Consider the following 27,691-nt stretch of genomic DNA (forward strand, 5'->3'; position numbering starts at 1 on the left):
CCCAAAAGAACCCATTAGAACCAAAGGGGCCCATTGATCGTTGGTATTCCGCATGTGAGAAATCCAAACATTATTTTCGATTTTCTGCTTCTATAAAAGAAGAAAAAAGCATAAGTAATAATAGTAGGAATATTAGCATAGCCTTACAATATAGCAGTGCCGCAGTAAGTGCTCATGTGGGGATTGTATTCATCCGTATGTTCTTTTTTTCTACAATTTATTTTCAAATTGGTTAAATTGCACTTGGTATTTACAGATAGGAAGATGCCGCTTTGCTTTCAAGCTTGTAAAACATTGTCCCGTGCTGTGATTGCAGAAGTCATACTTCGATGCAATTGTGTTTATTTTTATTCACAACAAATCGATAGAGAGAGATTATATATATTGCTTTAGTTGAAAGAGAGCGCATAGCCGTTTTCCCCCCATACAAACACTTCAGAATTACAGAGTTAAAAAGCAAACTACAAAGGAACATAATAATATCACAACCCAGCGGCCTCAGGTTATAAGTTTATCAGGAGATGTGCGGGAACCATAAACTTTTTGTTATATCTGCAGCGAGGACTTTTTATCTATGGAAAGCGTGAAGAGGATGATTACATTTTCAAAAGTTCAAATTTTATTTTGTAAAACCCAAAGTTGTAATCTTGTTTCTAAACGATGAAAATGTAAGGTAAAAAGTAAGATAGGACAAGCAAAAAATGAATAAATCAAAATTAATCTGGAGTCTTTGTAATGTGACATTATTTGATCAAAGACTTTCCTTTGATTTATAACATTCCAATTCTATGATGTTTGAGGCAATATTTTGATGTTTCATCCTTTTTTATACAATGTAAACGATTACACTGATATGTAACATGTATAACTTTTATTTTATGTGATGGCTTGTAAAAAATTCAAACCATTGTTAACAGATATATGTTCCTTATAGAAACTAGCAGTAAAAGCATGCCACATGAATGAGTGGCACTTCTAACAAATTGAAATAAGTCAATATAAATAGTGAAGATATACTTTATTGGTACAAAACGAAAGCAAGTGCTACATGCAGCACCCGGAACCACAGCGGTTCAGAGCGGCCCCGCTCTGAACTTCCCTAGGACACCGCTGGATGTACGGGTATGCCCAGGGTCGTCTAGGGGTTAAAGCGATTCTGTACCCACAATCTGTCCCCCCCAAACCACTTGTACCTTAGGATAGCTGCTTTTAATCCAAGATCTGTCCTGGGGTCTATTTGGCAGGTGATGCAGTTATTGCCCTAAAAAACTACTTTTAAACTGGCAGCCCCTTGCCTAACAGCCGAGGCTTAGAGTATCTGTGCCCTAACTTTGCACCACCCCTCCGTCCCTCCTCCCCACCCTCTTCATCATTAGGAATGACACTGGAACATTTTCTACTGTCTAAACATTATCCAGCCCATGTTAAGTATTCACACAGCTGAGACATAGGAGTCAATCTGTCTGGAGCATTCCTAATGATGAGGAGGGCAGGGAGGAGGAACAGAGAGGTAGTTCCAGCCTTATGCATAAACAATGTAAGTCCTGGCAGTTGGGCATGGGACTGATTCACCTGCATCACCTGCCAAACGGACTCCAGGACAGATCTTGGATTGAAAGAAACTATCCGAAGGTACAAGCGGTTTGGGGGGTTCAGATTGTGGGTTCAGAATTGCTTTAAAAAATATAATTCTTCCATAAAAACGTGATACAAGGTCATCAATTTGTTTTCAACTAAAAACGGTTCTGTTAAAACTTGACTCATGCCACATAAAATAAGCCAGAATATGGCGATATTAACAGGAAATCTAAAAAGTTATGGCCCTTGGAAAGGGAGGGGACCCTCCAGAAATAGGTGGTTAATTTTCATGAAACTATAAATACACCACACAGAGATATCAGATTTACTAATGTGTGGAAAGCAATGTAGAGTTTAATAATAATAACATTAAGACAGACGTAAACTGAATCCAATGTGCAGAATCCTAATGGATGTCACAACTGTTTTTAGAAGGTCTTCATGGGAAACATGTTGTTGGTTTATGAGACCAAATGTTGCACATTATCCGGTAAAGAAATGTGAGATATGTCAACATCAAAATGAGAATCTTATTAGCTGTGGACTGGAACAGAGGGGTCATTAAAAAGGGGAATCAGACTACATGCTCATTAGTATATGGAACATAGTTTATTGCCGTCCTTCCATGTATGCGTTGCATCCTGACGAATTATTCACGGCTTTCATTAAAGTCAAACTTATGTTTGTCAAGCTTATTTTTAATAAATTTTTGTAATTGTTGTTTGTTATGAATAGAACAGAAAATAACCCCAACCCAAAACAACTTACCCAAACTATAGAAAAAGTGCATTATTTGAATACACTGCAGTCATAGAAGACAGAATAAAGTCACGATCAGTCTACTTCACAAAGAAGACTGACAAATGTTCTTGTGATGGACTGGAAAAGGATAGGAGGACAAGACAAGGACGGGATAAGGACGGGAGAGAAGGACGGGAGGAGGACAGGAGAAAGACGGGAGAAGGATAGGAGAAGGATAGAAGGATGGGAGAAGGACAAGACAAGGATGGGAGAGAAGGACGGGAGAAGGATGGTAGAAGGATGATAGAAAGACGGGAGATAGACGGGAGAGATAACTGTCGGGAGAACTATTTTTCCACAATAGCTATTAAAGGTGTATGGGCACCTTTAGTTCTAGGTCAATAGCACAATGTGAATAGCTGGCAGATGTTCATTTGGCTGAGAGCTATCTCTCCTATTTATCCCATCTATATTTATGTATTCTGAATGGCGGAGAGGGGAAGTACTTCACTGCCAGATACATCTCATCTAGCAAAAACTTTTCTTACTTAAAGCGAATGTACCACTAGGTACATCACATGGTGTTTTTTGCATGAACAGACCGGCGGCAACACGGGGATGCCGATGGCACATTGTATTTTTTTTAAACCGCCGCCCGATTCCCACGTATGGCGCCGAACTATTACCAAGCACCAGCCTGGTTTGAAAGACTGGGGACAGGCCTGTGGTCCAGTGCCTGGGAATAGACTGGTGCTGTGTGCATGAATCGGGCAGTAGTTAAAAAAAAAATAGAACCGAGGCACCTGCATTCACGTTTTTTTCATGTAAAAAACACCAAGCAATGTACTGAGTGGTACATTCACTTTAAACCAAAAAGGATGCAGCAATTGATAATGACATGTATGAACATTAAATATACAGACATGATTCATATATTCAATGCATTTCATAGCAGTAATGTAGTTTCAAATTACATTTCTGCTATACTGTGTTTATAATAAATGTAAAAATTGTAGTGCACATTTTGAGTAAACTGTATGTAACCATTGACTATATTATGGTGACCTGATAAGAAAGGACCCTAATACTACACAGAATCATTTGTCCTGGGACTAGGCCTCTAAAATGAATCCAGGGCAGGTAGGACCCAGTTAGTATCCCACACGAAACAAAATTCCCTCTCCGGATGCTAGGCCACTGGATAACCTCAGGACATGATGGATCCAGCAATGCTTTGCAGTAATTAAAACCAACCTACGAACCTTGAGCGGCAGAGCATGACTAAACGTGGGTGGAACGTAGCAATTAGAATATAACCTATAGAACATGTCACAGAGAAGGTGTGCAAACTGACCTATGTTCTATATAACGTGACTCAAGCACTAAAAAAGGCATACAGTTATGAAGATGTGCACTGACCCTTTTGTGAAGAAAGTCATATGTTCCTGCCCCTCTTGAGCATTTGTAACCTGTCTATAGTGAAATGGATTTCACACTGATAAATTGTATTGAATTTGATCAGATAGATGGATAGATAGATAGATAGATAGATAGATAGATAGATAGATAGATAGATACTTTCTTTAAATTACGCAGCACTCAGGAGAAATAATTATTGGGTTCCAGCTATCAAACACATTGATCCACCGGTGTCTATTCAGACAGCAAACAAACAAAAGCAGCACTCTGTTTTTTTGTGATAAAGCAACGGTATTGAACTTTATTCCATAGGCATCACAGACAAGCGACATTTAAGTCCTTTATTTTTGTACTCTTTTCAAGCAAGTCTTGAAAAAAGTCTAAATAGAAGGACTAAAATGTCGCTTCTGAAAAGCTGAATGGTGCTATTGTTTGCTTGCTGTCTAGATAGATAGATATTGTAAGAAATTGTTAGATATTGTGTTGTGATGCCGTGGGGAGGCTCGGCTGTGGAAGCTTTGCTTGCACCATCAGCAATGGATGTCACCAGTAACAGGTCCCACATAAGGGGAGGCATAACCTCCTTGGGCTCGTAGTGGAGAGTGAGGGGTGCAGGGTGCTAGAAATTCTAATGGAGCCAATGTTCTTTACTAGAAAATCATCCTCTCTAAATTTTTCAGAGCCACTTAATGCAAAGTTGCACTCATACCTACATCTTTAGACGTCTCTCCATATCCTGTTTCATCCATATGTACTGTGGAAAATGCTGGGGCTGAATAAATTATTCTCAATTATTATTATTATTATTATTATTATTAGTTATTGTTTCTTTCAGGACTTTTGAGGGCCACTCAATGAAGAGGGGAAGTCAAGCCAGGAGCATTAGCTGTTTATCCATATCCTGATTAATGTAGTTTAATGTTCTGGAATATGCTGGTGCTGAATTTTAAAAAAAATTGTTCCGGATCATTATTTGTCATTTCTATTACCCCCTTAACGACAATGGACATAAATGTGTGCCATAGAAGTCTGTGTCTAAATGACGCATGGCATACATTTATGCCATTATGTGCCGGGGTTCTATGAAGCAAGTTTAGGAGCTTGGCTTCCTCCATAGAGGATGTGCATCCATAACTGGATCCTTACAGTTAATGATGGGTTGCCGCATTCACAGCATTTAAATTTCAGTGGCAGGAGCTCTATGTGATCGCCAATAACACTGATAAAGTGTTACACACACACACACCCCGCGCGATCGCCTACCTTTTCCCCTTTTCCCCCTAAGAACAAAATCCACTGTATCCTTAAAGGGGTTATCCAGTGCTACAAAAACATGGCCACTTTCTTTCAGAGACAACACGACTCTCCAGTTCCTCCAGTTTAGGTGTGGTTTGCAATGAAGCTCCAATTACTATAATGGAACTAAATTACAAAACCCTGCCTAACCTGGAGACAAGAGTGGTGCTCTCTCTGGAAGAAAGGGGCCATGTTTTTGTAACGCTGGATAACCCCTTTAAGGCGTTAAAAATCATAGTTTTTGTAGCTGTTTTTAAATGGAAAACGAATCGTTGGACTGTGAGGTGTCAATGATGTGCCACAATGTACGGCGGCATCCAACTTCTTCAGCCACTGATATTCAAATGCCGAACAATTGGACTCGAGCATGCTTGAGTTGCGCTCATCTCTACATATAATCCATGGAAGAACTATGGAATACATCTTGATGTTATGGCTGCTGCAGTAAACATCCTTACAATGCTCATCATATCATCCAGCTACAGATGACAGCTCCATTTGTCAGCCAGTTCCCAGAGGCATGTGGATTAGCTTATAGCATCAGACAGGGAGCAGTTTGCACAGTTTTCGGCTTTATTGTTAGTAAACTGGTGCACAGGGAGCTGCTGAACGGATGACACCGATAGCACAGCAGCTTGATTTTCCCAAAAATAACCTCACTATGATTTTATTATAACTCAATTACAATGTCTAATGCTAGATAATGTTCGATAACATGTAAGAAAACAGACTGTAATGGGAAATATTCAGCCTGCCTTCAAGAGGTTTTCCTATCTCATAAATTGATGACACATTGCTAGGCATCACCCTCACCATGTTAAAGGGGTACTCCAGCCGGGAACTCTTTTTTTTCCACAATTGCCGTTAAGGGGGCGGGTGAAAATAATTGCATCCACTGATCTCTCTGGCTCCAGCACTGCCATCCACATCCAGCTGCTCCATTCCCCGCGCTCCAGACACTAATCTGGTCTGAGAAGGGCCTTGAGACGTGATGTGGGCGGGCCCGCTTAGCCATTCAACAGCAGTAGCTGTGTCCCGCCTCTGCTACTGAATAGCTCAGTGGCTGTCTCAGACCAGGAAGGGGCTGGGGGATCAGAGCAGCTGGATGCAGGCAGCAGTACTGGAGTCAGGGAAGTAAGTGGATCCAGTTAATTCCACCCACTCCCTCCCCAGAAATTGGGAAAAAAGGGATCCAGGCTGGAGTACCCCAGCCTTTGAACGTGCACCAGTGTCAGCACCAGAATTTTCCCGAATCTTTTCTGCACCGGCATCTTGCAAGCCAGATTTGGCTCTTTTGATGGACCCATCTGGCTCGCAGGTCGCCGCGGCTGCCCTTCCGCCTCACCTACTGCCTGCCCAACGTAGCGGCTAGATGTGGTCCTCTAATCCAATCAGAGCAGAGCGGGTGGGCGGTATCTGGGGCTGCCGCTGCGGCACTCAACTAAGGTGAGGAGGCAAGGGGGAGGGGAGGCAAGGGGGAGGCCGGAGGTGAGACAAGGGAGAGGCCAGTGGGGAGGCAAAAGAGAGGCCGGAGGGAAGGCAAGGAAGAGGCCAGAGGGGAGGCAAGGGGGAGGCCGGTGGGGAGGCAAGGGGGAGGCCGGAGGGGAGGCCAGAGGGGAGGCAAGGGGGAGGCTGGAGGGGAGGCAAGGGAGAGACAGGGGAGAAGCAAATAGACACACTTGGCCTGTTGGTTCCTTAATGCATAAGATGTGTGTGTGTCGTGGGAGTCAGGTGGGGGTTCAGTTAGGGTAGTGTATGGGGATGGCAGTCAACTTGATTTCAGGGAGGAGGGGAACTTTTACTATGGTGGGTACAGCAGGCACATTAATACTATATAGGCAGCACATCAGGAGACATTACTACTATATTGGGAGCACATCAGGGGACATTATTACTATATAAAAGGCACATCAGGGGGCATTATTACTGAATGGGCGCACATCAGGGGGCATTATTACTACATGGAGGATACAGCAGGAGGCATTATTACCATATGGAGGCACATCAGGGGACATTATTACTATATGCGGGCACATCAGGGGGCATTATTACTGTATGGAGGGAACACTGGGGGCATTCTTACTATATTGGGCACAGCAGGAGGCATTATTACTATATATAGGGGGCACAGCAGGGGGTATTACAATGGGGGTGCACAGCAGGGGGCATTATTACTATAGGGGTGCACAGCTGGGGGCATTATTACTATATGAGGGTGCACAGTAGAGGACATTTTACAATGTGGGGTAACACAGCAGGGGACATTACTACTATGGGGCACAACACTGATCATCAGGGCCGTATTTACGACTAGGCACCCGTGGTCCGGTGCCTAGGGCAGCACCTTGCAGGGGGGCAGCACCAGGGAGCAGGGGGACAGAAAAAACTATTTTTTTTTTGTTTTTATTTTTTTAGTTTTCCTCCTCCCATTCAGACTTGCCAGTAAATCTGGTGTCTTTTCCAGGGGGGTGGGGGGTATGGTGGTATTGGTCAAGTCTGGTATCGCCAATAGGTGCGTGTAGATGGGGCGTCTTCAGGTTTAGTGCCTAGTGCAGCAGCAGCTGTTAATACAGCCCTGCTGATCATTATTACAAAGTGGGGGCACATAAGGGGATCCTACATACAGGGGGCAACACATTTACCTACCTACTCACTGACACCAAGCAGTTGCATTACTATTGTATGGGAGCCTATAGGAGGGGAAAAGGGAAGGAAGTTGAAGGAAATAGTTCACAAGCGAAGATATGAGGAGGGAACTCACCATTTTGGTTCACGTAAACTTTATTTTCTTTCCATCAGAACAGATAAAAGTCCAATATTCGTATATGGTTACATCGGACAACTTCCCACACCAACACCCTCTAGCTGATTGCTACAGCTGTTTCGTGCTTCCGCATTTCTACAGGTACCGCCCCCCCTAGCCAGACAATCAACTACAAATACTTGTAGCTAAACTTGTGACCGGAGTAAAGCAGTATCAGATTAAAATAAAAACATAAAATTGCAAACATAGTTACTCATCCAATGCATTACAGGAACATACTCAAGTCGATTCTATCATTGAGGCCACCTTCTCCTTGTGCATTTGTGGAAATTATCCATTTTGCTTCTCTTTGCAGGAGAATTTTTTCATTATCACAACCACATTTAATGTGAACACGCTCTAACCCCATAAACTTCATTTCTTTTGCATTGTTATTATGAACATCTCTAAAGTGCTGTAATAATCTAGGGGCGCCTTTACTCGTTCGTAGCTAACGCACATGTTCGCTGAATCTGCTGTTCAGGCAACGTTTTGTCTTGCCGATATAAAATAAACCGCATGTACATGTGATACAATAAACAACATTTTTGGTGTGGCAGCAAATGAGATTGTTTACTTTCCGTGTGATACCTCCCACAGTGACTGACTTGCAATTTAGAAAGTAATCACACCAAGAACAATTCCCGCATCTGTCATTCCCGGGCGGGAGTGTGAATTGTGGCCAAGTTTGTGTGTTCTTTTTCTCTCTGTATGTACTTCTTACTAATAGGTCTTTTACATTTTTATTTCTTTTAAAAGTCACCAATGGTTTTTCATTGTAAATTTTAAATAATATTGGGTCTTTTTGTATAAGAAACCAGTTGTCATTAACCACTTTTTTTATTTTTTTTCTGCCATTGGAGAAAATTTAAAAGAAAAGGCGAAATGTGATTTTGCTTGCTAAACTATTTTTTTATTTTTAGTGGCGGAATGGATTAAATCATTTCTTTTTTTATTGAAAGCTTTTTCTTTAGCTATTTCTAGTTCTTTTTTTGGATACCCTCTTATTAGTAATCTGTTTTGAAGTTCATTGGCTTTTGTCATGAAATCATCATCAGTTCTATTTATTTTTCTAAGCCTTAAAAATTGGCCATAAGGAACTGCTAATTTTGTGTGTTGGGGGTGATAGCTTGCATAATCTAAGATGGAATTTGAAGCAGTGTTTTTTCTATAGCTTGTTGTAACTAGTTTCCCATTCTCACCTATGGAAGTCATGACCGCTAGAAACTCTATGTTAGATGTGCTGAAATTGAAAGTGAATGACATATTCATAGAATTAGTGTTGAGATAAGAAACAAAATTTTCAAAGTCTTTTTTAGTCCCGACTTGAGTATGTTCCTGTAATACATTGGATGAGTAACTATGTTTGCAATTATATGTTTTTATTTTAATCTGATACTGCTTTACTCCGGTCACATGTTTAGCTGCAAGTATTTGTAGTTGATTGTCTGGCTAGGGGGGCGGTGCCTGTAGAAGTGCGGAAGCACGAAACAGCTGTAGCAATCAGCTGGAGGGTGTTGGTGTGGGAAGCTGTCTGATGTAACCATATACGAATATTGGACTTTTATCTGTTCTGATGGAAAGAAAATAAAGTTTACGTGAACCAAAACGGTGAGTGCCCTCCTCATATCTTCGCTTGTGAACTATTTGCATATGTATTTGGTTTCTAAGAGTGAGGTGCACCCCTAGTTCACAATCTTTCCTGCCATCCAAATTACCTCCAGGACCGCATTTACTACTTACTCGTCCACCCGTAGTGCCAGTCGCTGTGCCTTGTAGTAGCTACCGAAGTTGAAGGAAAAGTGCGGAGCCTAAGATGTTTGTCTAGCAGGTTCTGAAGAGATGAATAGCAGCTGGAAGAAATCATCATGGTGATCCCGGTCGGGTGGAGAGGAAAAGGAAAAGAGAACATCTCAGATCAAAGAAGACATCACCTGTGATTCACTGAATGAGGTTTTTGCATTTTGTAGAACCTTATCTGGTAGGAGTTCCCTGAAGTAGAAAGAGTTGGGAAACACTGACCTAGAGGATAGGAGTTAGGGCAGACCTCCCAGAGGCTGTGTGTACAGGGGAGATGTGAAGGAGCTGCCTGGGCAGTGGTGTGCACCACTATCAATGACAGTGACCCTGACAGGAGCCCCGGGCAGGTGGCTTCCTGTGTCTGCTTAGCCGCAGTTATTGTGAGTGGCGTCAATAGAGCTGGGCTAATAGAGCTGTCATAGGGGTTACTAGCTTCTGCACTGGGCTCCTTCACGAACCGCCTATGACGGCACCGTGCCCCGGATGTTTTAGGACCCTAGCAACGCCCCTGGTGGTGAGTCTGTTCATAAAGGAACATGTGACCATGCCCCGCCCCCTGTGTCCACCACTGAGCCTGTATATGTCTATGGGGGACACTGAGGGCGGGGCATGGTCACATGTTCATCCATGCTCAGCCAACTTATGGGCAGACTCACTATAGAGCAGGGCAGCCCAGCCTGGAGGAGGGAACTGTGACATTAGCTCTATTGGGTACACAGGGAGTAATGTGAATACACTTACTTATACTGTACTTCTGACAAATGTACTATAAAGTAAGCAACCCCTTTAACTATTCAATGGCACCTATCACATTGGGGTAGAGTAGTAGTGCAGAGTATTGAAGAGATCCTGCTCTGTAGGGTCCCTTTAACTAGGCAGTGTGTGTGGGTCCAAGCTGACAGCATCTCAGTGATAACATCCCCTGTTAACAACACATATCTGATTATTTTCTGTTGGATTGCTGAGATTTGCCATATTATGCAATGTTTTAATACATCGGAGTATTTAGGATGATACTGCTGATAATGTACCTTCTCCTTTATAGAAGATAGTCTCTTGTGAGTCCTGAGTGCATAAACATCCCTTTTCCTTTCTTTATATCCTTATTATGTGCCATCGCTGCTTCTCTAGAAGACATCAATCATAATACATGAAAACTGTTTTTGTTCCTGTGTATTGTTATCTAGTGTAGGTGTAAGAATCTCTCTCAGGTATACATTGGGCGGGCTATATCGGACAAACTGTTCTAACATCAGCTAATTGGGGCTGAAACTTTGCAATAAAATCCCCCTGAGTTTTCTACCTTTCAACTTTTTTCCCCATGAAATATGATTTCCTGTTAAACAAGCAGCATAAGGAAAATACAATAGAGGAAATAATATTTTCAGAATATATATATAGCTTATAGATAAATACCGTATTTTCCAGCGTATAAGGCGACTGGACGTATAAGACGACCCCTGACAATTGAAGAAGATTGTCAGGGGTTCACCTTATATGCAGGAAAATATTAACCCCTGCCTGACTGCAGCCCTGCTGTGGTCAGGCAGGGGTTAACTGCAGCTAAATAAAAAAAAAAAAAAAAACATTAAACTCACCTACGACCCGTTCCCGGCCTCCGCGCACCTCCCGTACCGTTCCCGACACAGGCAGTGTGACATACACTACCTGCGCCAGAGAAGGAGATTTATCGGGGTTAAAAAGTCATCTTATACGACGGAAAATACGGTATATGGATGGACAAAGCACTTATGTCCATGTATAATCCCAATCGTACTTACATACAAATATTAGGATATTTCTGCAGCTAAAGCTTTTACAATGAACACATTTTAGTGATGGTTATGGATGCAGGAGGATCTTCTTTCCGTATTGGGTCCATATTTCTTACTGATGGGTTAATGACTGGTGTCTGTGCTAATTAGGGTGCTAATTCTAACATGCTGCCTTTTTATTGCAGGTCTAAAATTAGGCAGTGTAGTACTCCCATGCAGAGATCGTGGGAGCTCAGCTGTTCTAGGTAGACCAAGGGTTCTACATTAAAAGATTTATCGGATTGGCGTTCATTTGCAGTGCCTTTACACAGCAGAATAAATTAAGTGGCTGGGCCGCACAACTGATCCTTGTATTTTTTGTGCGGTCATGGAAACTAACTGAACAGAAATTCGTATATCTGTGCTGTCAGTTTCCAGATCACTCAGGCAGTGCATACTTACCTACTTTGCTGCTGTGTGATCCAGCATTCCTTTTCTGCTCTCCGATCACCACTGTATCTTTGGGCTGCCACCTACTCCAGAATGATTGACAGCTGGAGGAGCCTGAAGACGCCACAGCAGACATACAGCATGATGAGAGAGCCAGAGATTAGGTTACCGGACCTTACAGCAGCGCAGAAGGTGTGTATTTACTACTTGTGTGATCCTGATACTGACAGCACAGATATACTGATATCTGCACTGACCCTTTGCTATTGGCCGCACATCCCCTGCTAACAAGAAGAACATGTGCAACTGATAGCAATAAATTTTAAGGATAGTTCAAAACATGCAATCAGCTGGGGATCGGACATTTTGCCACTTTTTGACTGATTACTGTCACCTTTACACAGGACGACTCCTGGTTGATAATCAACCTGTGTAAAAGACCCCTTACATGCCACAGTCAGATCATGAGTGCCACAATTTGGGTGTCTTTGGGCGCTGTTCTACCTCTTCAGCTTCTCGGCAGTATGATCTCTGGTGTCAATGGGTTTCCATGGCAGCTGAGGATCTTGTGAAGGTTACGTAACCAACATACTGGTACACTGCCCCATGCCCCACACCGGAATCACTAAGAAAATCTGATGGATCTCAGACTAACGTACAGCAGTAGATGGTAGATTTTTACCATGATTTATACCTGTTTGGCGTAAATTATGATAAATCAGGTAAGCAGGGCATGCTTTGGGGGAAAAGGTGCCGATTTCCTCCAAAGTTCTGGGTGCAGGCTTGATAAATTTACCCCTATAGTGTATATATACTGTGTAAAATATATATATATATATATATATATATATATTTTTTTTTTTTTTTTTTTTTTTTTTTTTATAGCTATATATACCAGCCAGGCTACTGCTTTTAGAGCAGAGTGGTGGTCGGTAACCTAGACAAAGAGCTGTTAACAATGGTAGGGAGAGAGCTCCATATCAGGGGAAGGAGGCAAGTTTGCTAAATCAATGTAATTGCAAAACTATTTAATTTGACAAGTACTACAAGTGTAACTATATTAGTTAAGATGGGAATACCTCTTTAATACAATAAATTCATTTTACCTTTTAGGAACAATTGACTTTCTTGATATTCTATAGGCAATGAGGTTAATCTTTCTCCTTATTCTTATAAATGTAGAATTTTCTATATAATCCATTATGGTACAGATAGAATCTGTAACATTGGGAATTGGACCCTGCTCAGCAGTTACATGCAAGCATAAGTATTAATTGACTCCGTTCGCTATTCTTAGTGGGTGGCTGTTTTATTCTGAATGTCAATGACAAGATTAGAATTTAATATATGAAGTCTTATGGAGCATGAAAGTAGGTTGTCATATTAAAATTGCTGTACCTCACCTCTTGTAAAAAAAAAAAACGTGGATCAATCCGTAAGTGAGCGACTCCACATTACAACCTGGATTACATTTCAGTTAATTTGATGCATTTCTTTGGGCAACGAAGTGGCAATTCTCCATAGACGGCAACATATTCACATCAAAATACTAGAAGCAAGTACCAGTAACCTGAGGTTTTCAACATACAAACTTAGAGTTAGAAATACAAACATTTTGTAATGCTGATCTTTGCAAAATTCCATCTCGATATAATTGTTTTCTGCCTATTATTAAAGTGTACCTTTAAAAAATATAAATAAAATTTTCTTTTCCAGTGTTCAGAAGCCAGCCCATCACCATAACAAGCAGGGAGATAAGCATGCTTCTCTTGATGTCTACTGGAGCGAGACCGTCCTATAAACTTGCATTATGCAACCGTTTTGGTCACATGACACAATGACAGGAGGGAACCTGCACCCTTCTCCCATCTTGGTCTGAACACCTGTACACTGACCGATCAAAACATTCATAAGACCTTTTGACTTATCAAAACAAAGAATTTGCGAATTAGGGCTATGTTCACACTGCGTACGAGTCCGGACACATTTCCTACGCCGTTTTACATGTGTGGCTGAAACTACGAACCGCGAACATACGCCCGTAGTACAGTTATGCTTCCCTAGCTTGTTTCGAAGCGATCTGAAACTGGTTATTTACTTGGAAATCTTCGCCCAGCCCAATAAACCACACAGAACCTTTTGGATCGAAAAATCAAGTTCAATTTGGCTGAAATAAGTACTTTGTACGGGACCGCATGGAAATCCACGGCCGTCAGTTGGAACATTTCCCTCCTCAAACAATGGTCGTGTTCATTTTTCACAGCGCTCTATACGATCCGGCTGTAAGCTCATACGTAGTGTGCATTGTGCGGCTGGATATCGTATACTTTCAAGCAAACGCATCAACCTCAAAACTACGTGCGTATATTCGCGGTTCGCACTACGGCCAGAATCATACGCAGTGTGAACATAGCCTTAATATTGACAGTCTTTGGCTATGCTCCCACAAAGTTGTTTTCTAAAAAAAAAAGAAAAAAAAAACAGACGCTGATTGCAATGAAATCAGCATCTGTTCTTTTCTGCAGCATTAAATTCAATGCAGTGCCAACTGCTGTGTTCAGACTTCGTTATTTTAAAGTCCAGTAGCATGGTAACAGCATCTCACTTAGGCGGAAATACGGAAAAAAGAAACTTTATTCCAGCATGGCAAACAGAGCGACGTTTCAACCTTATAGGTCTTTCTCAAGCATACAGAGTTAGGAACAACATGTAGTATATAAGGGATCATCAGCCAATGGAAAGGAAACATATAATTAACACATATTAACCCTTAACAACCCGTGTTTGAACAACAGTTACAGATAATCTTTATTTAAACAAAATCAAGTGCTACATTTATCACTATAGGGTTAAAACTACTCACAGAGCGCTAGTCTCCCACAGGTGTATCCACTATCTGAGCTACAGAGGAGCGCAACAGGCACAGGCGCCGGCGTCTCACGGCGCTTACTGCGCTTGCGCTAAACAGAACCAATCACAGCAAGGTGGGCGTCAACAGTCACGATCATGTGATCGCAACCATAGCAACTCACCACGCTCACCCTGACGTGAGTCAGCCGGCCACTGCCAACGGCAGGAACCTAACTCCTGCCAATCATTAGTGTAATACAAGGAAAGTCTCAAATGAAGAGTCCTGTAAATAGTCCTGTACTCCAGCCAATCTTCAACCGCATCCAAAGCAGGTCACATATGGGGCGTTCAAGAATAAAGTCACACCATAGCTTCTCCGGAAGCACATACGGCATAGACAGCTCCTCCTCATGCAGACAGGTTAATAGTCACAGATCACTGTCATTGATGTAGTTCTCCACTCACCATTTCAGGTCATAAGCTGCAACACATTACATATTGCTGTGCACTGTGGTTCCACCAGTATCATGAGCTGCGGTCCCTCCATCCATAAGCGCAAAAGCACACACTCGGTCCGCGTGTGTCCGCTTCTCAGTGGTACAATCGGACCATATAGTAGTACATGCAGCAAACAGACCCGGGCAAGGGGGCTTCCTGTATAGTGGCAAGCTGGCAACTCTGGACCTCATTCATCATAATACCACTTCATGATAGCAGTTCATATAAGACAGCCTCCAGTATAAGTCCCATAGGGAATCGTAGAAGGCAGCTGGAACAAATATGGCAGAAGGCTCGGCTGATACCACATCAGGATGAAAAAAATAAACTCCTCTGTAGTCTGAACGCTCATCATTTAGTGGACCCATGGCAGACAAGCGGACGTGTCTAAAAAAGTGAAAAACAACAGATTAAAAGATTATAAAACCATCACTAAAAACAAGAGAGGTTGAGTCCTAACAAATATTATATTACAAATACGGTCTAGATGCACTACATATTCGGCAACACCTTATATTCCAAATTTAAGCCCCTAGGGCTCATAGTATTAAGTAAAAAAAATCCATTTCAGTTCCAATTTTTTAAGCCTCAATGTTCTGTCACCTCCCCTGACCAACGGGGGGACACCGTCAATGACCCTAAAACGCAACTGGCTAAGTGTATGTCTCGCTTCTAGAAAATGTTGTGGAACTGGCAATTCAACTTTCCCTGTGCGAATAGTACTTTTGTGTTTCTGTATCCTCACTCTTATTTCATTTGTTGTTTCACCCACATAACAAAGACCGCAAGGGCAAGTAATTAAATATACCACAAAACTCGATCTACAATTGTATCTCTGTTTAATTTTAAATTCACGGCCTGTATGCGGGTGATGGAAAGTGTCTCCCTTGACTAAATTCCCACAACAGGAGCAATTCAGACAAGGGAAACATCCCGTTTTACAGGTGGATAGCAATGTTTGTACTGGACCTTTGGATACTCCTATATCAGATTTTACAACTGCATCCCGGATGTTCCGTGTCCGTTTGTAGGACATTAAGGGAGGGAGACTAAATTCTTCTACCTTGGGGCAACCTTTAGCAAGAATACCCCAATTTTTTCTCAGGACATTAGCAATTTTTCCACTCAATGGGCAGAACGTAGAAATAAAGGGAATGCGTTTTTCTTTCGTACGTGCCTTAGATGTGAACAAATCCGATCTACGTACTGACAGGGCTTGGTTTTTATGTTGTTGTACCAGTTGCGAGGGGTAGCCCCTGGCGATAAACTTATCGCACATGGAGCTAAGTCTCTCGTCCACAATTTCCTCTTGTCCCACTACCCGTCTAACACGGAGCATTTGACTCCACGGTAGGGATTCCAACATCCTACGTGGGTGGTTGCTCTGAAAGTGTAGGATGTTGTTTCTATCTGTAGGCTTAACAAATAAATCAGACTCCAATTTATTACCAACTTTAAAGATACGTGTATCCAAAAACTGTACTTCCAACCTGGAAGACACAAGGGTAAAACGCAGATCATTATGGAGGTTATTCAAGAAAACCTGGAACCGCAGTAGCTCCTCCTCTGACCCCTCCCATATCAAAAAAATATCATCGATATAGCGGAGCCAGCAACGGACATGTCCCCAGAAAGATGACAAATAAACAGACTCCTCCTCCAGGACCGCCATATAGATGTTTGCATAAGTTGGGGCCACATTGGACCCCATATGTGGTATATTTAATTACTTGCCCTTGCGGTCTTTGTTATGTGGGTGAAACAACAAATGAAATAAGAGTGAGGATACAGAAACACAAAAGTACTATTCGCACAGGGAAAGTTGAATTGCCAGTTCCACAACATTTTCTAGAAGCGAGACATACACTTAGCCAGTTGCGTTTTAGGGTCATTGACGGTGTCCCCCCGTTGGTCAGGGGAGGTGACAGAACATTGAGGCTTAAAAAATTGGAACTGAAATGGATTTTTTTACTTAATACTATGAGCCCTAGGGGCTTAAATTTGGAATATAAGGTGTTGCCGAATATGTAGTGCATCTAGACCGTATTTGTAATATAATATTTGTTAGGACTCAACCTCTCTTGTTTTTAGTGATGGTTTTATAATCTTTTAATCTGTTGTTTTTCACTTTTTTAGACACGTCCGCTTGTCTGCCATGGGTCCACTAAATGATGAGCGTTCAGACTACAGAGGAGTTTATTTTTTTCATCCTGATGTGGTATCAGCCGAGCCTTCTGCCATATTTGTTCCAGCTGCCTTCTACGATTCCCTATGGGACTTATACTGGAGGCTGTCTTATATGAACTGCTATCATGAAGTGGTATTATGATGAATGAGGTCCAGAGTTGCCAGCTTGCCACTATACAGGAAGCCCCCTTGCCCGGGTCTGTTTGCTGCATGTACTACTATATGGTCCGATTGTACCACTGAGAAGCGGACACACGCGGACCGAGTGTGTGCTTTTGCGCTTATGGATGGAGGGACCGCAGCTCATGATACTGGTGGAACCACAGTGCACAGCAATATGTAATGTGTTGCAGCTTATGACCTGAAATGGTGAGTGGAGAACTACATCAATGACAGTGATCTGTGACTATTAACCTGTCTGCATGAGGAGGAGCTGTCTATGCCGTATGTGCTTCCGGAGAAGCTATGGTGTGACTTTATTCTTGAACGCCCCATATGTGACCTGCTTTGGATGCGGTTGAAGATTGGCTGGAGTACAGGACTCTCTACAGGACTCTTCATTTGAGACTTTCCTTGTATTACACTAATGATTGGCAGGAGTTAGGTTCCTGCCGTTGGCAGTGGCCGGCTGACTCACGTCAGGGTGAGCGTGGTGAGTTGCTATGGTTGCGATCACATGATCGCGGCTGTTGACGCCCACCTTGCTGTGATTGGTTCTGTTTAGCGCAAGCGCAGTAAGCGCCGTGAGACGCCGGCGCCTGTGCCTGTTGCGCTCCTCTGTAGCTCAGATAGTGGATACACCTGTGGGAGACTAGCGCTCTGTGAGTAGTTTTAACCCTATAGTGATAAATGTAGCACTTGATTTTGTTTAAATAAAGATTATCTGTAACTGTTGTTCAAACACGGGTTGTTAAGGGTTAATATGTGTTAATTATATGTTTCCTTTCCATTGGCTGATGATCCCTTATATACTACATGTTGTTCCTAACTCTGTATGCTTGAGAAAGACCTATAAGGTTGAAACGTCGCTCTGTTTGCCATGCTGGAATAAAGTTTCTTTTTTCCGTATTTCCGCCTAAGTGAGATGCTGTTACCATGCTACTGGACTTGAACTATTTTGTCCCTACAGGACACAGGGACAGGTAACTTTTGCATCTATATAAAGTTTTTGTGCTTGACATTACACTTAGACCGGAGGGTCTGTGTGGGGAAGTGCTATAGTGTACATTTTTTACATTCGTTATTTTAAAGTCCGTCCTTTAGAACAGAAGTTAAAATAATGAACAAATGCTGCTCGCCGAACAAAAACCTGAAACAATAGCTGTTCACACAATGTTAAGTACGGCCGGCGGCCGTACTTTACATTGTATTCAATGGTTAATTGAATTGCGGGCACACCCAACAGAGCCCGCAATTCAAGTGTAAAAAGGTAATGTTCCTGCAGCTGATATAGCATAATACAAATCTACACCTGCTGGAAGCACCCAACTGGGTTTACTGAGAGGTGCACACCTCTTAGTGAATCTGGCTACAGAAAAGGGGCGTGGCCTAATTTAAGACCAGCATACTCGTACGCCAGTCTTAATAAATGTCCCCCATGCAGTTTAACTGGGCTGAACATTGATGTGAAGCAGCCAGAAGAGATAACTTGGTAGCCGAAAGTGTATAGGCTACTTTAGACATTGGTTCCTATATATGCAAACTTTATTATTGATAATGAGCCATAAAAAAATATAAAATTATAAAATTTATCAGTTGGCCTGACTTCAGCTATTGTATCAAACCTAAGACGCTTACAATAAGAAGAGACTCCATCGACTCCTGTACTTTAACCTTCATCCTGATACTGCAGTGTGGGGGTTAGTATACAACCTTCCTATGCCTCTCAATGTGAATAAAAAGAACATTTAGTAATTGAGGATAATAATTAATAATTAAATTAGCGTCAGACAATGAAACACATCAGGTGTGCCTGGTAACAATACATCACAATGCTAATTACCTTATGTCACGCCATGAGTCAATTAGTAATGATAAAGCTAGTCTGAACAATCAGTACATGTCATATGCTTGGTGATACTGCAGGGGTTCAGTTCTCATAGGAATACTTTCTTCTATCCCACAGTATATCCTATGATTTCATTTAGATTAATTTGACATTTAGTATAACAGACCTCGTAACAGGCAGTATTTTCTCATTGTATTTTAAACTATCGTCATGACTGTCAATGAAGCATCTGCACATCAGTTGCGTTTTGCATGAAGGGTTATGAAATTTGTATAGTTATATGTATTGTGATAGTTAGTTGTATTGGTTATTTGTTATGTGTTTTTTATTTAATAGGCAGACGCTAGTGTATTTTCTTGGTAAATAGATATGGGTCAATTAATTGATAATGCTTATATTATTTAGACAAGAGCTATGCTACTAGAATCTTGGTGCAGACTGGGCCTAAGTGCCTGCACATCTTTGCCTGTGGTGTTCCTACTGTGCCCTCTTTAACCCCTTAAGGTCAAAGCCAATTTTCGTTTTTCCAGTTTATGTTTAAAAGTCCATAGCACTTGCATTTTTTCACCTAGAGACCCATATGAGCGCTTATTTTTTGCTAAACCAATTGTAACTTGCAATGACAGGCATTATTTTTCCATAAAATATGCTGCGAAACTGGAAAAAAATAATTTGCGCTGTCAAATTGAAAAAAAAAGGAATTTGTTTTGATTTCGGGGAGTTTTGCATTTACGCCGTTGACTGACTTGTTTTGCATGTTCTTCAAGTCATTATGATTACAACGATATGTAATATGTAGAACTTTTATTGTATCTGATGGCTTTTAAAAAAATTCAAACCATTTTTAACAAATATACAGTATGTTCCTTAAAATCGCTCTATTCCCAGGCTTATAGCGCTTTTATCCTTTGGTCTATGGTGCTGTGTGAGGTGTAATTTTTTGCGCCATGATGCGTTCTTTCTATCGGTACCTTGATTGCACATATGCTACTTTTTGATCGCTTTTTATTACATTTTTTCTTGATTTGATGCGACCAAAAATGCGCAATTTTGCACTTTGGAATTTTTTTGCCGCTGACGCCATTTACTGTGCGCGATCAGTAATGTGATTAATTAATAGTTCGGGCGATTACGCACGCGGCGATACTAAACATGTTTATTTATTCGTTTAGTTATTTATTTATATTTCTAAAATGGGAAAAGGGGGGTGATTTGGACTTTTATTAGGGGAGGGGATTTTTCATTAATAAAAAAACATTTTTACTTTTATTTTAACTGGAAGTCCCCCTGGGGGACTTGTATATACACAGCACTGATCTCTCATAGAGATCAATGCTGTGTATATACACAGCAATGATCCATTAGATCAGTGATAGATTGCTATGGCCTGCTGCAGGCCACAGCAATCTATTGCCGAGCCAGGATCAGTGTCATTGCGACGCTGAGGCCCGGCACGGGCAGAAGAACGGATCTCCCCCCTGTGATCGCATTGTGGGGGGGAGTTCTGTCCCACTAGACACCAGGGACGTGCGAGCAAAGCCTCTAAATGCAGCTGTCAGTTTTGACAGCTGCATTTAGAGGCTTAATTATTCGGCGCGGCAACGGGACCCGCGCCGGCTAATAGAGGCGCTCCCCGGCTGCACATATCAGCTGGGAGTGGCGCCGTTCAGAGCGGGGTCCCGGCGGGACCCCTCTCTGAACACCCCCCGCGGCACCATGACGTATCAGATACGTCATGGGTCGCTAAGGGGTTAAAGGGAATATGTCGGCTTTATATTATGCTTAGAGCTGCAGACAATTTCTAGGTGAAAAAGCAATAAAATAAATGATATTTGCATATTAAGACTTTCGGTTTCTAAAACTTTTGAATTGCTGTTTTATAGACATACAAGTGTCCAAGAGGCGTCGCCAAGCTGCTAAAGGGCCACATGTAAACATGCCTCCTTGCTTCTCAACACCTGCCTGGTGATCGGGGGCATGAGGCAGCCCTACAAATTTCTAAGCAGGTGGTTTTAAGGTGGCTTCACTCACACAGGTATTTTGGCATTTTTTGCATGCATTTTTTCTGGCATTTTTAATTTTATGTGTGAATTGTTTATTTTTAATTTGGAATTTTTCGGGTCAGTGTTGAGATCCACAGACGCTGACGTCCATGTTCAGATCGAATGATATATGGACCTACACCATAAAAGAGGGTGTTAAGTGACCCCCTTTCTTACTAGGGCAGGAGCCAGACCTGGTACACTGAGCTTGCTGTTAGCTGGTTTGCTCTCCTGTAGTGTCTGCTCTCCTGCAGCACCCTTCCTCAGATGATGATTGTTTTAGCAGACATTGCGGGGGACGATTACTATGCCGGAGCTTAGTGTTAGCCAGTAAAATGGCTAACGATAACGCCCTTTTATTAGCCCTTTTTCTTCTGCTCCGGGACCACCAGCACCCGGCTCTCCCCAGTACCCTATGGCTGTATACTTTGAAGATCCAGGTACTAGTAGACCTGGAGCATCAAAAAATAGTACTCCTGGACTGGACCTGGCAGGCTGGTATTATTAGGCTGAGGAGGGAAAAAAAGAAATGGCTTTTCCCACCCTAGTACTACTAGGCTGCTGTTTGTTTGTTTCTATTTTGTTTTTTTTACCTGGATGGTTATGGAAAAGAGAGGAACCATGTTTTTTTTTTATATAATTTTTTTTTTTAATCGTTTAGAGTTCCCCTCTTTTCCATAACCAGCTTGAACCAAACAGAAGCAGCCTAGTAGTACCAGGGTGGGAAGGGGCATTTATTTTTGCCCTTCCCAGCCTAATAATACCAGCCTGCCACCATCCAGTCCAGGAGCACCATTTTTGATGCTCCGGGACTACTGTGCCCAAATCTTTAGAGTATACGACCACAGGGTTCTGGGAAGAGCCGGGTACCAGTAGTCCCAGAACAAAAAAAAATCGGCTAATAATGGGGTTATCGTTAGCCATTTTACACTGCTGCAGCTGCTGATTGGCTGAGCGTAAATTGCAGGAGTCTCTGCTGAGCCAATTAGTGGCTGTAGCAGTGTTCAGCATCAGCTCCTGATTGGCTAATTGACTGCAGAATGACGCTGCACACCGGAAAGGTAAGTTTAACAATTGGTCCCTAAGGGGGATTAACCCCTAGAGGGCAGAATGTCACTTTTTGGGCCCAAAAATGACATTAAAAAATGCCATACACATAAGCTATGTAGTTTTTTAGAAAAACAGAAGAAATTCCATTGAACTTAACAGTTTGCAGAAAATATGCTTCATCCTCAGCACCCTGAATTTTGGTAAGTGCCACACCAAAAAAGCCAAGTATCTAAGGTACTTCATAAACTTCCATTGACTTTCAGTTTTTGCGAAACTTACTACTGAGACGAACCTTAATATTGTTGCTGTTTGGTGTATAACATTGAATATCTGTTGGTTTCAGGTTAGATTTGAGGTCCCAGTATAAGCCGATAGATTCTTGCAGTTAATACAGGGATGGGGGGAGCACAAGGTAGTATGGCGTTGGAAAGGAGAAAAAAAACAGAAAGGTAAAAATGTGTACAGAGGCAGGCGGGAGGCAGATAGCTGAGCTTTTGTAAGGTTAAGGGAACATGGGAGAGACTGCCAGGGAATTGTGGGAGAAGATAGCAGGGGTGAATACAAACTTAGGCAGGGATACTGTGGGGTCATGGCTGGGATGCAATATGTGATGGGGAGGGTCTGGTACAGAGAGCAAGAAGTAGAGGTGAGGCAGTAAAGAAAAATGTATAGAGGTGGGGGTATAAAAATAATTGTGCTTTGTAAAAAGTTGTTGTTTTTGTAAAGCACAAGTTGTTGTTGTTTTTGGGGTTTTTTTTTACCAAAAATAAAGAATAATACTATTCCCCCTTTCCCAGCACCGATTTGTAATTTTTTGCTTAATTTGGGATAGGAAGTTCTTGATCAATTAATAGTTTTGGAAATGAACACTCTGATGGTGTCACACTGGCACCTGGCCAAAGCTGGTATACAGAAGTTACTATGGAGATCCTGGCACTCCCCAGATTCTGACCATTCCCTTATAAAGCTGAAGACAGAAGCAACATCCAGAGAATGACGCATTTAGAAAATAAAAAATATTGTAATGTTGTATACGTAAGAGGAAACTGTCCTATAGGATTTCCTATTATCATTTTAACACAATAAAAATACCTGAATTCTCCAGAAGATACAGAGGAAACTAAATAAGTCGCTGAATGCTGTTTTGTCGATTCTATGGGTTATGTTGCTCTGGTCTGTTGGGAATCGTTCTTCATAAGACTCCAGTGATCCTACTGGTACTGAAGTGTGTCCGTGCTAGATATAGTTGGAGCTGGAAAGGCCGCTGGACAGTCTGCGATAAGCTGCTTAAAATAAGTTGTTATCTTTTCGGGTTTTTTTCTGACAAAGACCAGAGTTGGCTTTATCGATTGTGTTATATTTTTAACCGAGAGGCCTGACTGTAGTTCATATAATGTTAATCCAAGTGACAAGTGCAGAAAAGGGCTTTGAGCTTTTGGCAAAACCTCAGACCGGTTCCTGAGAAAAGTTTGTTGGCATTAATAAACCTTTTCAAAAAAGTCTAAACTTTTCAGCAAGTTATGTAATGATCACTATCCTCAGAGTATAACTTCTTTCAAATTCTATAAGAGGGTTGTAGTCTCTAGTTAAAGTGCCTGGTGTCTAGTGGGGAGCTAAGAAATAACATATAAGTCAATACCTACAGGGGATAATTACTTGCTATGCGTTTTTAACAGTGCTTGCTAAACACACAAGGGTTAACCAATAAGAAGTTCTGTCAATGAAAATACCCTTTCACTTACGTTCTGAGAATAAAACTATATGTGATATTAGTTCTTTCCCTGTTTTATTATAGGGTTTTGACATGGCCTGGTTCTCTCGGGACTTACGCCAATTTAATCTATAGAAGTAATCCTCAATGTCATAAATAGTTCTTCTGTATTATAAAATATACTGTATCACATAAAAGTAAATTGTCAATGCTGAAAAATTGCCGTCTTCCATCCCATCCCTGGCAGGCATGGTTTCCACATTCCCAAGGGAAAAGAGATCAAAGGCATCTCAAGTAAATCCATTTAGGTTACCCATGTAAGTACTGTATAACTAGTGACTAGAAGCAGGAATTGTGCTGTAAAATCCATATGTGTATAACTTTGCCCTCTCTAGAACGATATCAATCTCAGGGATATTACTGCTTAAAAAATAAAAAAAAATCAGCAGGAAAAATGTCAAGGAGCATTATTGCAAAGAGTAAAATGAGGACCACCCCCCCAATCGCTTCATTATAGTGTAGGGCTGAAAAAAGTTGTATGGTAAGCTGGCTGGTGAGCCTAGCGTACTGCTGAGAAAGCCTGGGTAAGACCCGGTGTGATCACTGACTTTTGATATGACTGATGATGTCAAACAGTGGTGGATTATAATGTGGGCGGTTTGGGCGGCCGCCCGGGGCCCAAGGCTCCGAGGGGTCCACGCCGCCACATTAAGATCTTACATAACAGCGCCAGCAGCACATCACTTTCGGGGCCCAATGGGCCCCCGAGTGATGTTCTGCTGTGGCGCGCTGTCGTCGGAGTCCGCCGCGGCACCGCCCCCGCCCGTACTTCTCTCCTGGCGGCGTGATGACGCCACATCATGCGCGCCGCCAAGCAGAGAAGTTCGGGCACCGTGGGGCTGCACTGTGAGCTTCCGGCCTGCGTGACAGGCTCTCTCTGCCGGAAGCTCACCCTGGCTCCCTGCCGCCCGACTATACCCCCTGCCACCCGGCTGTACCCCTTGCCCCTTAGCTGCTCTCCATGCTGCCCCATATCCCCCCCTGCTGCTACCCCAATCATCTTCTCCCCCTGCTGCCACCCCCATCATCTTCTCCTCCTGCTGCCACCCTCATCATCTTCTCCTCCTGCTGCCACCCCCATCATCTTCTCCTCCTGCTGCCACCCCCATCATCTTCTCCTCCTGCTGCCACCCCCATCATCTTCTCCCCCTGCTGCTACCCCCATCATCTTCTCCCCCTGCTGCTACCCCCATCATCTTCTCCCCCTGCTGCTACCCCCATCATCTTCTCCCCCTGCTGCTACCCTTCATCATCTTCTCCCCCTGCTGCCACCCCCATCATCTTCTCCTCCTGCTGCCACCCTCATCATCTTCTCCTCCTGCTGCCACCCCCATCATCTTCTCCTCCTGCTGCCACCCCCATCATCTTCTCCTCCTGCTGCCACCCCCATCATCTTCTCCCCCTGCTGCTACCCCCATCATCTTCTCCCCCTGCTGCTACCCCCATCATCTTCTCCCCCTGCTGCTACCCTTCATCATCTTCTCCCCCTGCTGCTACCCTTCATCATCTTCTCCCCTTGCTGCCACCCCCATCATCTTCTCCCCCTGCTGCCACCCCCATCATCTTCTCCCCCTGCTGCCACCCCCATCATCTTCTCCCCCTGCTGCTACCCCCATCATCCTCTCCCCCTGCTGCCACCCCCATCATCTTCTCCCCCTGCTGCCACCCCCATCATCTTCTTCCCCTGCTGCTACCCTTCATCATCTTCTCGCCCTGCTGCTACCCTTCATCATCTTCTCGCCCTGCTGCTACCCTTCATCATCTTCTCCCCCTGCTGCTACCCCATCATCTTCTCCCCCTGCTGCTACCCCATCATCTTCTCCCCCTGCTGCTACCCCCATCATCTTCTCCCCCTGCTGCTACCCCCATCATCTTCTCCCACTGCTGCCACCCCCATGATCTTCTCCTCCTGCTGCCACCCCATCATCTTGTCCCCATGCTGCCACCCCCATCATCTTCTCCCCCTGCTGCTACCCCCATCATCTTCTCCCCCTGCTGCCACCCCCTGCTGCTTCCCTGCCTCCCCAGCTCCCCCCCCCCCCCCGGCCTCTGTCGCCCCAGCTTCTCCCCTTGTCGCCCCAGCTGCCTCCCTTCCCCAGTTACCCCTAGCTCCCCGCCTGCAGATGAGTTGGGGTCGGAGAAGTCTTCATGATGCTGTGCCAAATAGAGAAGAAAAGGAAAAAGTGAGCGATGGCAATCGGAGAAGACGTCACCTGTGAGTCATTAGTAACTGCACTGTAATCACTTATAGGCTGGGCTCACACACGTATATTTCAGTCAGTATTGTGGTCCTCATAGCAACCAAAACCAGGAGTGGATTGAAAACACAGAAAGGATCTGATCACACAATGTTGAAATTGAGTGGATGGCCGCCATTTAATGGCAAATATTTGCTGTTATCTCAAAACAATGGCTGTTATATTGAAATAATGGCCGTTATTTACTGTTATATGACGGCCATCCACTCAATTTCACCATTATGTGGACAGAGCCTTTCTGTGTTTTCCATCCACTCCTGGTTTTGGTTGCTATGAGGACCAAATACTGCCTGAAATGTACTGTATGTGAACCCAGCCCTATAGTGTGTAGAGCCTGTGTACCATTGGGGTCTAAATGGGTCAGTGTATTGTTTGCAGTAGTGTACTGACATAGCCCCGGGGTCACTACAGTACACTAGCGAAAACTTTTAAACTAGAACCCAACTACAACTGCAGGCACTACAACTCCCAGCATATTATGAGGGCTGCAGACTGTCAGTACATGCTAGGAGTTGTAGTGCCTGCAGCTGTTGTAGTTGGGTCCTAGGTGGATTATACACTGGATGCTTTGTGGCATATAAGAATACATAGATCCGTGGGGGCTCAGTGCAGGGAAGTGACCCCAGAACATCACTAATAGGGGATAGAATAAAAACATCTCCCCCTATTAGTGATGTTCTGGGGTCACTTCTATATACTGATCCCCCACAGATCTATGTATTCTTATATACCCCACACAGCCTGCTGGGGTGGGCGGGGGGCCCAGGTTGGGTGGACAGCCCAGGGCCCAGGGTACATTTAATCCGCCACTGATGTCAAAAGTTACTGCAAATAAGAGTAAAGGCCCTATTACACTAAGCGATTAGCGACCGTATACGGCAGATATCGTCCATTATGGGTGATAATTGTTTTGTGTAAAGAAGAAAACGATCAGCCGACATGCACAATGTCGGCTGATCGTTGTCTTTCAACATGTTTAAAAAATAACAATCATGATAGCAGTGATCTGCTGCTGTCACACCGCGTAATAGGAGCGACGGCAGCAGACCGCCGGTATCTTCTATGGGCTGCCTGGGCGATTTAGTTCTCTGCAGCCCCCCCTCTCTTACTCATTTGCTGCCGGCATGTGCAATAGCTCCGTTAGCGAGCAGGGAACGAGGAGCAAGCGAGCGCTGACCTGACAGCT

The 27,691-nt window shown here is 43.2% G+C and overlaps 1 long non-coding RNA gene across 1 annotated transcript; it reads right to left on the minus strand.

Annotated features, from left to right (window-relative positions):
- LOC138768950 (uncharacterized) lies at positions 1–27,691 on the minus strand. Its single transcript, XR_011359186.1, has 4 exons — positions 27,615–27,691; positions 10,669–10,764; positions 9,581–9,690; positions 1–90 (listed from the first exon to the last, which is right to left on the minus strand). It is a non-coding gene; the product is annotated as an uncharacterized lncRNA (long non-coding RNA).

The sequence above is a fragment of the Dendropsophus ebraccatus genome, chromosome 12 (assembly GCF_027789765.1).
Source record: "Dendropsophus ebraccatus isolate aDenEbr1 chromosome 12, aDenEbr1.pat, whole genome shotgun sequence".
NCBI classification, from domain to species: Eukaryota; Metazoa; Chordata; class Amphibia; order Anura; family Hylidae; genus Dendropsophus; species Dendropsophus ebraccatus.